This window comes from Stigmatopora argus, chromosome 6 (genome assembly GCF_051989625.1).
Source record: "Stigmatopora argus isolate UIUO_Sarg chromosome 6, RoL_Sarg_1.0, whole genome shotgun sequence".
Classification (NCBI taxonomy): domain Eukaryota; kingdom Metazoa; phylum Chordata; class Actinopteri; order Syngnathiformes; family Syngnathidae; genus Stigmatopora; species Stigmatopora argus.
This window is the reverse complement of record NC_135392.1, coordinates 20008497-20025665: the sequence shown is the minus strand read 5'-3', so window position 1 is coordinate 20025665 and position 17169 is coordinate 20008497. Positions and strand designations below refer to the sequence as shown.

Genomic DNA, 17169 nt, shown 5'->3' with positions numbered 1-17169 from the left:
GTCATACAATGTAAAATTCTGAGAGAAAAATTAATATGAATATAATGAGATTAAAATTGAACTATTACAAGTTTAAAATCAAAATATGATGAACGTTAAATTATAGATTATACAATCATTTTCTATACTATTATTATATATTATGTATTATATGTTATATATTATATATTATATTATATGGGCGGCCCGGTGGTGCGAGTGTTTAGCGCGTCGGCCTCTCAGCTCTGGGGTCCTGGGTTCAAATCCAGGTCATGTCCAGCTGTGCGGAGTTTGCATGTTCTCCCCTGCCTGTGTGAGTTTTCTCCGGGTTCTCCAGTTTCTTCCCATATTCCAAAAACATGGATGGTAGGCTGATTGGACACTCTAAAATTGCCCTTAGGTATAGGTGTGAGAGTGCATGGTTGTCCGTCTCCTTGTGCCCTGTGATCGGCTGACGACCGATTCAGGGTGTCCCCCGCCTCTAGCCCGGAATCAGCTGGGATAGGCTCCAGCATCCCCCGCGACCCTAATGAGGATAAAGCGGTTCAGAAAATGAGATGAGATATTATATATTATATAATATATATCGAGATATCGAACTAGTAGCTGTTAGGATCAGGCCATTTTACATCCCCCGGGAGTTCTCGCACGTTATCGCAATAACTGCATATATACCCCCTTACTCCGATGCGGCAGTCGCTCGCGAGCTCCTTCACGCTACTGCGGCTGTGGACGTCACAGCCCCAGTCTCTTCTTCTTATCTCCGGTGATTTTAACCATGCTTCCTTGGCTTCTACTATCCCCACCTTCGCTCAGTATGTGAAGTGCCATACCAGGGAACACAAAACTCTGGACCTGCCGCATGTCAACACAAAGGAGGCATACAGCTCAAACCCCCACCCCAACTGGGCTGCTCAGACCACAACCTGGTCCGTCTGATCCCCACCGACATCCCTATGGTGAGGAAACAACCCCAAACCACAGTGATCATACAAAGATGGACTGAGGAGACCAGCATGGTACTCAAGGACTGTTCTGAGATCACTGACTGGGAGGTTCTGTGCAATTCACATGGGGAAGACATTGACAGCTTGACCCACTGCATCACGGATTATATAAACTTGTGTTGAGAACACTGTACTCTCCAAGAAGGTCCGTTGTTCCTCCAACAATAAGCCGTGGGTCACCCAGGATCTAAGGGCCCTCCTGACCAAAAAGAAGAGGGCTTTTGGGTCTGGGGAGAAAGAGAGTCTGAAAATGGCCCGGAAGGAGTTAAGGAGAGAGATAAGGAAGGGAAAGGCCATCTATAAGAAGAAGCTGGAAGACCAACTCCAGAGAAGCAACGCCAAGGTGGTCTGGAGGGGCTTGAGGATGATTTCGGGCCATAGTGGCAATAGCAAGAGGGACCCAGAGTCCGGAGACACGGAGTAGGCCAATGCACTAAATGAGTTCCTTAACATATTCAATTCTGCCCCCAATCCCCTGAGCCCCCTGACCAGAAGCACCTCTCCCCCCTCCTCCTCTTTCTTCCACTCTTCACACGCCACCCCCCTACCCCACCGGTCTCTGAATTACCGTCGATCAGGTAATAAAACAGCTTAAGAAGATCAAGGCAAGGAAGGCTACCGGTCCAGATGTCCTCAGCTCCAGACTACTGAGGGACTGTGCGGATCAGCTTGGCAAAGTGACTCTGAATATTTTTAACCACAGGTTCAGTCTGCAGAAGGTCCCCACCTTGTGGAAAACTTCCTGTGTGGTCCCAGTTCCAAAGACTGTGAACGCCAGGGAGCCCAACCACTGTGGCATTAACCTTTCACCTAATCAAGGCAATGGAGAGAATCATCCTGAATCACCTCAGCCCCCTGGTGAATGCAGAGTTGGACCCTCTGCAGTTCAAATCAAATCAAATGCCTTTATTGTCATCATACACAGCTGCGTATAACGAAATTGGTTTGCCTATCATCCAGGCATTGGTGTGGAAGATGCTCTTTCACACCTGGAGAACATGGGAAGCACGGTGAGAATAATGTTTTTGACATCTCCAGTGCGTTTAACACCATTCAGCCAGTACTCCTGAGAGGGAAACTGGAAGAGGCTGGAGTAAAGCACCACCTGGGTGCATGGATCATCAACTTCCTCATTGACAGACCACAATATATGAGATTTCAGGACTGTATGTCTGATGTGGTAGTTTGCAGCACAGGGGCCCCACAAGTAACGGTGCTCTCCCCATTCCTCTTCAACCTCTACACATCGGACTTCAGACACAATACAGTTCTCTGATGACACCGCTATAGTTGGACGAGTGATGGACGGGAACGACCTGGAGTGCAAGAGAGTCATCACAGCCTTTGTTGGCTAGTGTAGGCGAAACCACCTAGAGAATTTTAAGTACCTGGGTGTTCACCTCAACAATAAACTGGACTGGTCCACAAACCTAGATGCTCTGTACAAGAGCGGCCAGAGCTGCCTCTACCTACTGAGGAGACACAGTACTTTGGAGTGTGCAGGACACTGCTGATAACCTTTTATGACATTGTGGTGGCATCTACAGTGTTTTTTCTTTTTTTACAGTGGTCTGTTGGGGATGCGGGAGCACAGAGAGGGACAGGAACAGGCTGAATAAGCTGGTTAATAAGCAGCTCTATTCTGGACTGTCCTCTGGATGCTGGTCAGGATGATGTCCATCATGGACAACACCTCCCATCCACTGCATGAGTTTGTGGAGTCCCTCCGGCGCTCTTTCAGCAATAGACTGCTGCACCCTCATTACAGGAAAGAGCGTTTCCGCAGATCCTTCCTCCCATCAGCTGTCGGGCTTTTTAACAAAAAAAAATGTCTGAATGTTAAAAACACCTCTGACATTATGAATTGCAATGTTCACTGTATGTGTATATACAGTGGGGCAAATAAGTATTTAGTCAACCACCAATTGTGCAAGTTCTCCTACTTTAAAAGATTAGAGAGGCCTGTAATTGTCAACATGGGTAAACCTCAACCATGAGAGACAGAATGTGGAAAAAAAAACAGAAAATCACATTGTTTGATTTTTAAAGAATTTATTTCCAAATTAGAGTGGAGAATAAGTATTTGGTCACCTACAAACAAGCAAGATTTCTGGCTGTCGAAGAGGTCTAACTTCTCTACTCGTTACCTGTATAAATAGCATCTGCTTTAACTCATTATCGGTATAAAAGACACCTGTCCACAACCTCAGTCTCTCACACTCCAAACTCCACTATGGCCAAGACCAAAGAGCTGTCGAACGACACCAGAGACAAAATTGTAGACCTGTACCAGGTTGGGAAGACTGAATCTGCAATAGGTAAAACGCTTGGTGCAAAGAAATCAACTGTGGGAGCAATTATTAGAAAATGGAAGACATACAAGACCACTGATAATCTCCCTTGATCTCGGGCTACGTGCAAGATCTCACCCCGTGGCGTCAAATAGAAAACAAGAACGGTGAGCAAAAATCCCAGAACCACACGGGGGGACCTACAGAGAGCAGGGACCACAGTAAAAAAGGCTCTATCAGTAACACAATGCGCCGCAGGGACTCAAATCCTGCACTGCCAGACGTGTCCCCCTGCTGAAGCCAGTACACATCCAGAACCATCTGCGGTTCGCGAGAGAGCATTTGGATGATCCAGAAGAGGACTGGGAGAATGTGTTATGGTCAGATGAAACCAAAATAGAACTTTTTGGTAGAAATACAGGTTCTCGTGTTTGGAGGAGAAAGAATACTGAATTGCATCCGAAGAACACCATACCAACTGTGAAGCATGGGGGTGGAAACATCATGCTTTGGGGCTATTTTTCTGCAAAGGGACCAGGATGACTGATCTGTGTAAAGGAAAGAATGAATGGGGCCATGTATCGAGAGATTTTGAGTGAAAATCTCATTCCATCAGCAAGGACATTGAAGATGAGATGTGGCTGGGTCTTTCAGCATGACAATGATCCCAAACACACAGCCAGGGCAAAAAAGGAGTGGCTTCGTAAGAAGCATTTCAAGTCTTTTGCCGAGTAAACGCAGCTTATGGAGAAGCACCACCAATTTCGTCATACGCAGTTTCTGGGTGTGATGACAAGTAGGCTTTTTTGTTGTTGATAATGACGACAGGGCCTATGTCCGATTATTATTATTATTAATGGAGTGGCCTAGCCAGTCCCCAGGTCTCAACCCCATAGAAAATCTGTGGAGGGAGTTGAAAGTACGTCTTGCCCAACGGCAGCCCCAAAACATCACTGCTCTAGGGGAGATCTGCATGGAGGAATGGGCCAAAATACCAGCAACAGTGTGTGAAAAGCTTGTGAAGAGTTACAGAAAACGTTTGGCCTCCGTTATTGCCAACAAAGGCATATCGGCCGCTATAAGACATGCAGCGTGCCCATGACGAAATGATGTCATATGTGCTTACTTTTTAAAGATTCCACTGAACAAATGAAGTTAATTCAATGTACTAACTTAACCCTCTAAGAGACTGATCAATGACAATTACAAAGCCTATTTAAAAAAATAAGGACATGTGCAATAAACACTTATATTACCATTGCCCAACCCAGAAAGTGCCACATCATCCCATTCAAAAGTTAACTGTCTCTTCCTATATATTGTAGTAGTACTTCCCTTCTATATACTGTAGTTGCTAGTCTTACAGTGAAGAAAATTTTGAAAAAGTACTGAAGTGTACTGTAATTACTCTTACATATATACATACACACACACACACACATATATATATATATATATATATATATATATATATATATATGTATACAGACGCTCCCCTACTTACGAACATTCGACTTACGAACAACGGTACATACGAACATGTCTGCAAATTGCGTTTATGTCGAAAAATGTTCGTAAGTTCGATTTTGTATTGCGCGCCTTTTTCCGAGTAGTGCTTTATTCCGCAACTAATACCGACGTCTGCCGCTGTGAGAGCTCAGCTCACCCAGCATCCACCTTCTTCTGCCCAGTTCAATGCAATGCGGAAGTGCGTGAACGTGTCTCCATTGCGCAAAGAACCTTTTTCATTTTTATCATTAAATATCTTGTGCATCCATTATTCAATATGGTTGGTGAAAAGTGAAAGGCTTCTATTGAGGGAGGTTCAAGGAAGAGGCAAGCCATTTCATTTGAAATGAGTGGCAATAATAAGGAAGCTTGATGCGCGTGATAAAAAGGTGAGCGTTGCACGCGAATACAACTTGAATCGTTCGACCGTCAGTACCATTCATAAACATAAAGATCGAGCAGCAGGACCCAAATATTGAACATTGCACAAAGTTCGCAAATCAATTGAATGATGCCATACAGTGCTACCGCATCATTTATGATGAAAAAAAGAAAACTGCAATCGTCATTAGATAGCTTCTTTCGGCCAGTTTCTAGTAAATCTCTCTCTCTCTCTCTCTCTCTAATGTATGCATACAGTACTGTATGTATTCTCTCCATTTTATTAAATGTTTTTTTCAGTACAAACCAATGTGTGTTACTTACACAAGCCTTAAACATACAAATGCACTTATATAAACCTTCAATACGTATACTTATATAGGCTTCAATATACTTATATAGGCCTTAAACATAAATTATAATACAAAATATAGCACTGAGCAACTTACGAAAAAATTCAACTTATGAACAATCGCTCGGAACCTAACTCGTTCGTAAGTAGGGGAGCGTCTGTATATGTATATATATATATATATATATATATATATATATATATATATATATGTATATATATGTATATATATGTATATACCGTATTTTCACGAGTATACAGCGCATCGTATTTTTAGCCGCAGTGTCAGTAACGAGTGCTATTTCTGTATTTTAAACACAAAGTAGGCACCGTTTATATATATATATATATATATATATATATATATATATATAGTTGACGCCAAAATCTAGCGGCAGGATTTCTTTTGTAAATACAGCCAAAATTACGGTGAGCACCAAATTGCACCGGAAATAGAGTCTGGGGCTGCTTGGCATAGTTGCCAGCGCTATTGCGGTTCAATATTCATCCATATATAATATATATATATCAGTGGCGGTCCGTGCATTTCCTAGTGATGCCTTCAGCAAAAACTATTTTATGGCTATAAAACCTCTACTGCAGCTACAGCTGCGACACATAAAAAATAATCAATAATAATCTCATAAAAATTGAAATATTATTTAGGAATATAGCCATATTTTACTCACCAAAATCCTTTTTAACTGTACACAATATCCATTTTCCTTTCTTTCTTCCTTCTTTTCTATCGCCATCAAAGCTAATGCTGAAAGTCGAGCCTGTCCTGTCATATTTCTGGCATATGTTTTATTCGATTTTGTGCTGAAAATGTTCCTTCCCGGTTGTGACAGGCTTGCTTGCTTTGGAGTTGTCCGACCTTTCTTAATGATGTCCAGCTTTTTTTTCTTGAAAAGTCCATCTTGAAAATGGCTTTAAATCAACACAACAATATATTTGCTTGTGCAGCTCGCTCCAGATACAGTTTGGTAGCTCTGGCTAGTCCACTCTATCACTAGCCAATCATAGTTGGTGAAAGCGATGACGTATCCCTACACCTGCGAGAAGGCAATGACGTATACCTACGCCTGCGAGAAGGCAATGACGTATCCCTACGCCTGCGAGAAGGCATTGTGGTGTTGCCAACTTGAAATCTGATTGGTTAAAGCAACAGTCTTATCGACGCTTGTTTAATGGAGCAGAGCCTGCAGAACTGATTGTGAAGGCCTTGAGGCAGATTTCTGACCCTGGCAACAAATAATGGCTGAAATGTGATTGGTTAAATGCTTCAATATGAAAACACACATCTGGAAGCAGTGCAACCAGGGGGGAAGCAATGAAAGGAAGCTAACAGACAATTTGGAATTATTTAATAAAAAATGATGGACAAAATATAATATATGATTCAGATATTTCTTAGGCCAGCAGAGAAGGCCTTGAGGCCTTGACGGCACACCACTGATATATATAAATATATATAAATAAATATATATATATATATATATATATATATATATATATATATATATAGTTCGCAGTCTAGCTTTGAATGCTCTGTTGACGCCAACATCTAGCGGCAGGATTTCTTTTGTAAATACAGCCGAAATGACGGTGAGCACCAAATTAGTGTGTTGCCGTCATCCTGGGTGTATTGACAAAAGAACTATATATCCCAGCAGTCACTGCGCACCGGAAATAGAGTCTGGGGCTGCTTGGCGTAGTTGCCAGCGTTCGATATTCATCCATATATAATGGCACTCGGACGTTTCGTTGAAAGACGTTTGGTCCCCGGACGTTTGGTTGACCGGACGTTTGGTAGAACGGACGGGGCGTCTACCGGACGTTTGGTAGAACGGACTCTCTCTCTCTCATGATTATAATTTTGAGAGCGAGAGATTACCTGGTTGCTCGCTTTCAACAGTAAACTCTCTGTCCCTCTCTCATAATTTGACAGCGAGCGAACCCGGCGACCAAACGTCCGGTCGATGGCCCGTCCGTTCCACCAAACATCCGGGGACCAAACGTCTTTCGACGAAACGTCCGGTCACGATATTATACAGACGCTCCCCTACTTACGAACGCAATTGGTTCCGAGCGATTGTTCATAAGTTGAATTTGTTTGTAAGTTGATTCAGTGCTATATTTTGTATTATAATTTATGTTTAAGGCCGATATAAGTATATTTAAGGTTTATATAAGTGCATTTGTATGTTTAAGGCTTGTATAAGTAACACGCATTGGTTTGTACTGGAAAAAAAAAATTTTAATAAAATGGAGAGAATATGTACAGTACTGTAGAGAGAGAGAGAGATTTATGTATTAGAAACTGGCCAAAAGAAGCGACCTAATGACGATTGCACAGTTTTCTTCTTTTTTTCATCATAAATGATGCGGTAGCACTGTATGGCATCATTCAATTGATTTGCAAACTTTGTGCAACGTTCAATATTTGGGTCCTGCTGCTCGATCTTTCTGTTTATAAATGGTACTGACGGTCGAACGATTCAATGCCCGTGAAACGCTCACCACTCTCACGCGCATCAAGCTTCGTTATTATTGCCACTCGTTTCAAATGAAATGGCTTGCCTCTTCCTTGCAACTCCCTCAATAGAAGCCTTTAGCTTTTTACCAACCATATTCAATATTGGATGCATGAGATATTTAATGATACAAATGAAAAAGGTTCTTTGCACACTGGAGATACATTCACGCACTTCCGCATTGCAACGAAGAAGAAGGTAGATGCTGGGTGAGCTGAGCTCTCACAGCGCCAGGCGTCGGTATTAGCGGCGGAAAGAAGTACTACTCCGAAAAAGGCGCGAAATACAAAATTGGACTTGCGAACATTTTTGGACTTAAACGCAATTTGCAGACATGTTCGTATGTACCGTTGTTCGTAAGTTGAATGTTCGTAAGTAGGGGAGCGTCTGTATATATATATATATATATATATATATATATATATATATATATATATATATATATATATACACATATATATATAGTATATATATATAGTATATATATATATATATATATAGATATATATTTATACATATATATATAGTATATATATATATATATATATATATATATATATATATATATATATATAGTATATATATATATATAGTATATATATATATATATATATATATATATATATATATATAGTATATATATATAGTTCGCAGTCTAGCTTTGAATTCTCTGTTGACGCCAACATCTAGCGGCAGGATTTCTTTTGTAAATACAGCCGAAATGACGGCGAGAACCAAATTAGTGTGCTCGCCGTCATACTGGGTGTATTAACAAAAGAACTATACATCCCAGCAGTCACTGCGCACCGGAAATAGAGTCTGGGGCTGCTTGGCGTAGTTGCCAGCACTATTGCGGTTCGATATTCATCCATATATAATATATATACATATATATAGTCCGCAGTCTAGCTTTGAATGCTCTGTTGACGCCAACATCTAGTGGTAGGATTTCTTTTGTAAATACAGCCGAAATGACGGCGAGCACCAAATTAGTGTGCTCGCCGTCATACTGGGTGTATTGACAAAATAACTATACAGACGCTCCCCTACTTACGAACGCAATTGGTTCCGAGCGATTGTTCATAAGTTGAATTTGTTTGTAAGTTGATTCAGTGCTATATTTTGTATTATAATTTATGTTTAAGGCCGATATAAGTATATTGAAGGTTTATATAAGTGCATTTGTATGTTTAAGGCTTGTATAAGTAACACGCATTGGTTTGTACTGAAAAAAAAAACATTTAATAAAATGGAGAGAATACGTACAGTACTGTAGAGAGAGAGAGATTTATGTATTAGAAACTGGCCAAAAGAAGCGACCTAATGACGATTGCACAGTTTTCTTCTTTTTTTCATCATAAATGATGCGGTAGCACTGTATGGCATCATTCAATTGATTTGCAAACTTTGTGCAACATTCAATATTTGGGTCCTGCTGCTCGATCTTTCTGTTTATAAATGTGCAACGCTCACCACTCTCACGCGCATCAAGCTTCGTTATTATTGCCACTCGTTTCAAATGAAATGGCTTGCCTCTTCCTTGCAACTCCCTCAATAGAAGCCTTTAGCTTTTTACAAACCATATTCAATATTGGATGCATGAGATATTTAATGATACAAATGTAAAAGGTTCTTTGCACACTGGAGATACATTCACGCACTTCCGCATTGCAACGAAGAAGAAGGTAGATGCTGGGTGAGCTGAGCTCTCACAGCGCCAGGCGTCGGTATTAGCGGCGGAAAGAAGTACTACTCCGAAAAAGGCGCGAAATACAAAATTGGACTTGCGAACATTTTTGGATTTAAACGCAATTTGCAGACATGTTCGTATGTACCGTTGTTCGTAAGTTGAATGTTCGTAAGTAGGGGAGCGTCTGTATATCCCAGCAGTCACTGCGCATTACTTTTTCTACGGGAAAATAGTAGAGTCGGGGGCTGGTTGCCGTAGTTGTCCTATCGACTGACTTATTTTATTTTATCGTGATTACAATTTTAGTATTGGTCCGTATATAAAGCGCACTGGATTATAAGGCGCCCTGTCTATTTTGGAGAAATTTTAAGACTTTTATGTGCGCCTTATAGTTGTTAAAATACTGTATATATATATCAGTGGCGGGCCGTCAGGGCCTTCAAGGCCTTCTCTGCTGGCCTAAGAAATATTTGAATAATATTATATTTTGTCCATCAATACTTATTATTCCAAATGGTCTGTTAGCTTCCTTTCATTGCTTTTCCCCCTGGTTGCACTGCTTCCAGATGTGTGTTTTCATATTGAAGCATTTAACCAATCACATTTCAGCCATTATTTGTTGCCAGATCAGATCTGCCTCAAAGACTTCACAATCAGTTCTTGCGGGCTCTGCTGCATTAAACTAGAGTGTTGCCTTTAACCAATCAGATTTCGAGTTAGCAACCCCACAATGATTTTTCATAGGCGTTAGCATTTTGCTGGCTGGGACATGTCATTGCTTTCACAAACTATGATTGGCTAGTAGGCGGGCCAAAGCAGTACCCAGGCAGCCGAGATCGCAAACTCCACCCACTATGGCCGACAGAAGCAGAAGCAAAAACAAATTGATTCTGTTTGCTCACAAAGCTATATTCCAGACGGACTTTTCCAGAAAAAATTGATAATAATTAAGAAAGGGCGGTCAACTCCGAAGCTAGCAAGCCTGTTACAGCTGGGAAAATGGTGTGTGGGGCACTTTCAGCGCGCTAACTTAGCTCCACAAGCAAATAGTATATTGTTGTGTTGATTTAATGCTATTCTCAAAATGGACTATGCCGGAAATATGACAGGACAGGCTCGACTTTCATCATTAGCTTCGATGGCGATAGGAAAGAAGGAAGAAAGAAAGGAGGATGGATATTGTGTAAAAAGGATTTTTGGTGAGTAAAATTACAAATATGGCTATATTCCTAAATAATATTTCAATTGTGGGCCAAGTTCTGATATCTGAAAAGCTCCAGTGTTTGTATTTAAGCTCCAGTGTTTGTATTTAATCACAAAATGCTGCTAGGAAGTGGATTTTTGAGTTTAATTTTTGGCGTTTCACCATTGACGTCCATCGCTGTCTTTTCCCGGGAAAAATCATCCCCCTGGCCTGGTTGTAATGTCTCAAAAGCTCCAGTATTTGTATTCAATCAATAAATGATGCTAGGAAGTGGATTTTACCTAATATTAGTGCATTTTTTGTCATTTCACGTATGGATGTATCGACGTTCATCGCTGTCTTTTTACCGGGGAAATGATACTTCGGGGCCGGTTCTGATCTCTAAAAAGCTCCAGTATTTGTATTTAATCAATAAATGCTGTTTTCGGCTGGATTTTACCCCATTTTCGGGCAATGTTTGCCCGTACGCCATTGACATTCATCGCTGTCTTTTCCCGAGAAAATCGCCCCCCTGGCCTGGTTTTAATGTGTGAAAAGCTCCAGTATTTGTATTTAATCATGAAATGCTGCTAGGAAGTGGATTTTACCCCATTTTTGTGCATTAATTTATTGATTATTTTTTATGTGTCGCAGCTGTAGCTGCAGTAGAGGTTTTATAGCCATCAAATAGTTTTTGAGGGTTGGATTGATACGTTGAAGGCACTACCAGAAAATGCACCGCCCGCCACTGATATATATATATATATATATATATATATATATATATATATATATATATATATATATATATATATATATATATGTATATATATATATATATGTATATGTATATATATATCTGTATGAATATCCAGTCATGTTCAAAAGCTTACATACACTTGTGAAGAACATAATGTCATGGCTCTCTTGAGTTTACATTTATTTCTACAACTCAGATTTTTCTCTAATGGAATGACTGGAACAGATACTTCTTTGTCACAAAAACATTCATGAAGGTTGGTTCTTTTATGACTTTATTATGGGTGAACAGAAAAAAGTGATCAAATCTGTTGGGTCAAAAATATACATACAGCAGCGCTAATATTTGGTAACATGTCCTTTGGCCATTTTCACTTCAATTAGGCGCTTTTGGTAGCCATCCAAAAGTTTCTGGCAAGCTTCTGGTTAAATCTTTGACCACTCCTGTTGACAGAATTGGTGAAGTTCAGTTAAATTTGATGGCTTTCTGACATGGACTTGTTTCTTCAGCATTGTCCACAAGTTCTCGTTGGGGTTTGAGTCAGGACATTGGGAAGGCCATTCGAAAACCTTAATTCTAGCCTGATTTAGCCATTCCATTACCACTTCTGATGTGTGTTTGGGGTCATTGTCGTGTTGGAACATCCAACTGCGCCCAAGACCCAATCTTCGGGCTGATGAGTTTAGGTTATCTTGAAGAATTTGAAGGTAGTCCTCCTTCTTCATTATTCCATTTACTCTCTGTAAAGCACCAGTTCCATTGGAAGCAAACCAGCCACACAGCATAATACTACCACCACCGTGCTTGACGGTAGGCATGGTGTACTTGGGGTTAAACGCCTCACCTTTTCTCCTCCAAACATATTGCTGGGCATTGTGGCCAAACAGCTCGATTTTTGTTTCGTCTAACCACAGAACTTTCCTCCAGAAGGTCTTATCTTTGTCCATGTGATCAGCAGCAAACTTCAGTCGAGCCTTAAGGTGCCGCTTTTGGAGCAAGGGCTTCTTTCTTGCACGGCAGCCTCTCAGTCCATGGAGATGCAAAACACGCTTGACTTTGGACACTGACACCCGTGTTCCAGCAGCTTCTAATTCTTGGCAGATGTGCTTTTTGGTGATTCTCGGTTGAATCTGCACCCTCCTGACCAATTTTCGCTCAGCAGCAGGTGATAGCTTGCGTTTTCTTCCTGTTCGTGGCTGTGACAAAACAGTGCCATGCCCTTTATACTTACAAACAATTGTTTGCACTGTTGCTCTTGGGACCTGCAGCTGCTTTGAAATGGCTCCAAGTGACTTTGCTGACTTGTTCAAGTCAAGGATTCGCTTTTTCAGATCCATGCTGAGCTCCTTTGACTTTCCCATTGTAGCGTTTGTGGGCGTTTGCATCCAATGAGCCCTATTTAAATGGCCTCAGAGAAGTCACCAGCTGGAGTCACTCATTATTACTCTCAAGAAGTTAAGAGGCCATGCTATGAAGCTCATTTCACTGACACAACTTTCTAAGTCACAAAAATTGCTAATTCGTGTTGCTGTATGTATATTTTTGACCCAGCAGATTTGATCACTTTTTCTGTTAACCCATAATAAAGTCATAAAAGAACCAAACTTCATGAATGTTTTTTGTGACAAAGAAGTATCTGTTCCAATCACTCTATCAGAGAAAAATCAGAGTTGGAGAAATAACTGGAAACTCAAGAAAGCCATGACATTATGTTCTTCACAAGTGTATGTAAACATTATATATACATATATATATTTATATATATATATATATATATATATATATATATATATATGTATATATATATATATGTATATATATGTATATATATATATATATATATATATATATATATATATATATATATATATGTATATATATATATATATGTATATATATAGATATATATATATATCAGTGGCGGTCCGTGCATTTTCTCGTAGCGCCTTCAACGAATCAATCCAACCCTCAAAAACTATTTTATGGCTATAAAACCTCTACTGCAGCTACAGCTGCGACACATAAAAAATAATCAATAAATCAATGCACAAAAATGGGGTAAAATCCACTTCCTAGCAGCATATGATTAAATACAAATACTGGAGCTTTTCAGACATTAAAACCAGGCCAGGGGGGTGATTTTCCCGGGAAAAGACAGCGATGAACGTCAATGGCGTACCGGCAAACATTGACCGAAAATGGGGTAAAATCCAGCTGAAAACAGCATTTATTGATTAAATACAAATACTGGAGCTTTTTAGACATCAGAACCAGGCCCGGCGTATCAATTCCCCGGGAAAACGACAGCGATGAAGGTCGATACGTCCATATACGTCCATACGCGAAACGGCAAAAATTGCACTAAAATGGGGTAAAATCCACTTCCTAGCAACATTTAATGATTAAATACAAATACTGGAGCCTTTCAGACATTACAACCAGGCCAGGGGGGGGGGGGGGTCTGATTTTCCTGGGAAAAGACAGCAATGAACGATAATGGCGTACCGGCAAACATTGCCCGAAAATGGGGTAAAATCCAGCCGAAAAAAGCATTTATTGATTAAATACAAATACTGGAGCTTTTTAGACATCAGAACCAGGCCCGGAGTATCATTTCCCTGGTAAAAAGACAGCGATGAACGTCGATATACGTCCATACGTGAAACGGCAAAAATGCACTAAAATGGGGTAAAATCCACTTCCTAGCAGCATTTATTGATTGAATACAAATACTGGAGCTTTTGAGACATTACAACCAGGCCAGGGGGTTGATTTCCTTTATATTATATATATTTGCTTGTGCAGCTCGCTCCAAATAGTTTGGTAGCTCTCTTGTAGTTAGCGCACTGAAATTGGCAGACACACCCTTTTCCAGGCTGTAACAGGCTTGCTAGCTTCGGAGTTGACCGCCCTTTATAAAAAATGATGTCCATTTTTTTCTGGAAAAGTCCGTCTGGAAAATGGCTTTGTGAGCAAATCTGCAACCAGATCCATTTGTTTTCTTCTGTCGGCCATTGTGGGTGGAGTTTGCGATCTCTGGCTGGCTCACGTTGGCTTTGGTCCGCCAAATGCCTGCGAAATGGCCTTGGCGTCACCAAATCGAATCCTGATTGGTTAAAGCAACAATCTTATCGACGCTTGTTTAATGCAGCAGAGCCCGCAGAACTGATTGTGAAGGCTTTGTGGCAGATTTCTGACCCTGGCAACAAATAATGGCTGAAATGTGATTGGTTAAATGCTTCAATATGAAAACACACATCTGGAAGCAGTGCAACCAGGGGGAAAAGCAATGAAAGGAAGCTAACAGACAATTTGGAATTATCTAATAAGTATTGATGGAAAAAATATAATATATGATTCAGATATTTCTTAGGCCAGCAGAGAAGGCCTTGAAGGCCCTGCCGGCCCACCACTGATGTATGTGTATATATATGTATATATGTATATATATATATGTATATGTATATATATATATATATATATATATATATATATATATATATATATATATATATATATATATATATATATATATATATATATCAGTGGCGGTCGGTGCATTTTCTCGTAGCGCCTTCAACGTATCAATCCAACCCTCAAAAACTATTTTATGGCTATAAAACCTCTACTGCAGCTAGAGCTGCGACACATAAAAAATAATCAATAAATCAATGTTGGGTTCATTCTGGGATGTTACTATATGTTCATTTGGAATTAATAGGTAATGAAGCTATAATTTAAATTGTGCCATACTGTTTGGACCGAGTGCACTTTCCCCCAGTCTTCCTGTCGGGGCCAGTCAATTGTTTTCATAACTATGGACTGAACAGGACAACAAGTTCCAGGCCAGACGGATGATCTACAAGGACTCTTAAACTGCTTTCTCTCGGAATCCTGCAGATGGCGATAAATCGAATCAAACTTCCGAGAATACTCGCATTATTGTTCAAATATACTGTTGCTCTGTTTACCTTATAAAGAAATTATTATGCTTACTGGTGCAAATTCTAATGCCGTTGTTTAGATTTACGATCCGCTCGGGTCACTTTTTATGCTTATTGTGCAAATTCATACGCAGGTGTTCCGATAAAAACAGATTGTTGTGACAGTTGTTTTTATAACCTTTATGATGTTATTCGGTTAAGCTTATACAATTGTTCAAAACAGTTGAGACAGTTGTTTTTGCTCATGCAATTGTTTAAATCAGATTACCTTTGAATGTTTTGGTTATGTGCCGCTAAATGGACCAAAGAGTATGCCGCCCGTCAGAATCCTCTTGCGAACGAAGCCGCGTTGGGAGAAAATTTCCTTGCAAGTTGTAAGCAGTTATGTTGAAAGATGTTTTCCAATTTTAATTAAATATTACTAATAATGATTTAAGGGTATTAATCTTTATTCCAACAATCAATGCACAAAAATGGGGTAAAATCCACTTCCTAGCAGCATTTCATGATTAAATACAAATACTGGAGCTTTTCACACATTAAAACCAGGCCAGGGGGGGGGGGCGATTTTCCCGGGAAAAGACAGCGATAAACGTCAATGGCGTACGGGCAAATATTGCCTGAAAATGGGGTAAAATCCAACCAAAAACAGCATTTATTGATTAAATACAAATACTGGAGCTTTTTAGACATCAGAACCGGGCTCGGAGTATCATTTCCCCGGTAAAAAAAACGCGATGAACGTCGATACGTCTATACGTGAAATGACAAAAACGCACTAAAAAAATGCACTAAAATTAGGTCAAATCCACTTCCTAGCAGCATTTATTGACTGAATACAAATACTGGAGCTTTTGAGATATTACAACCAGGCCAGGGGGGTGATTTCCTCGGGAAAAGACAGCGATGGACGTCAATGGCGAAATGGCAAAAATTTAACTGGGATAAAATCCACATCCTAGCAGCATTTAGTGATTAAATACAAACACTGGAGCTTAAATACAAACACTGGAGCTTTTCAGATATGAGAACCGGGCCCACAATTGAAATATTATTTAGGAATATAGCCATATTTTACTCACCAAAAATCCTTTTTAACTGTACACAATATCCAACCTCCTTTCTTTCTTCCTTCTTTCCTATCGCCATCGAAGCTAATGATGAAAGTCGAGCCTGTCCTGTCATATTTCTGGCATAGTCCGTTTTGAAAATGGCTTTAAATCAAAACAACAATATACTATTTGCTTGTGGATCTAAGTTAGCGCACTGAAAGTGCCGCACACACCATTTTCCCGGCTGTAACAGGCTTGCTAGCTTCGGAGTTGACCGCCCTTTCGTAATGATGTCCATTTTTTCTGGAAAAGGCCGTCTGGAAAATAGCTTTGTGAGAGAAATCTGCAACAGAATCCATTTGTTTTTGCCACTGTCGGCTATAGTGGGTGGAGTTTGCGATCTCTGGCTGCTTTGGCCCGCCTACTAGCCAATCATAGTTGCTGAAAGCAATGACATGTCCCAGCCAGCAAAATGCCAACGCCT

At 40.3% G+C, this 17169-nt stretch overlaps 1 protein-coding gene across 8 annotated transcripts in view; it reads right to left on the bottom strand.

The window, feature by feature from the left end:
- Window positions 1-17169, bottom strand: part of mtmr14 (myotubularin related protein 14) — a 146477-nt gene that overhangs the window by 45841 nt on the left and 83467 nt on the right. The gene's annotated exons all lie outside the window — the stretch shown is intronic.